Below are 207 nucleotides of genomic sequence, written 5' to 3' on the forward strand. Positions count from 1 at the left end.
GCCCCTGCCCACGGGCTCGGCGGGGCGGGAGCGGGGCCCGCCCGCTCGGCCCCTCCCCGGGGGGCGTACTGGGGACGCGGGGCGGGCGGCGGCGCCGCGGAGCTCCCGGCCGGGCGTGGGGCCGTCGCTCGGTGCCCGCCGCGCCGTCGGGCCAGGCCGCTGACCGAGCGCTCGCTGAGCCCCGCCGCCCGGGGGCTGAGGGCAGCC

This window comes from Zonotrichia leucophrys, chromosome 4 (genome assembly GCF_028769735.1).
Source record: "Zonotrichia leucophrys gambelii isolate GWCS_2022_RI chromosome 4, RI_Zleu_2.0, whole genome shotgun sequence".
NCBI lineage: Eukaryota > Metazoa > Chordata > Aves > Passeriformes > Passerellidae > Zonotrichia > Zonotrichia leucophrys.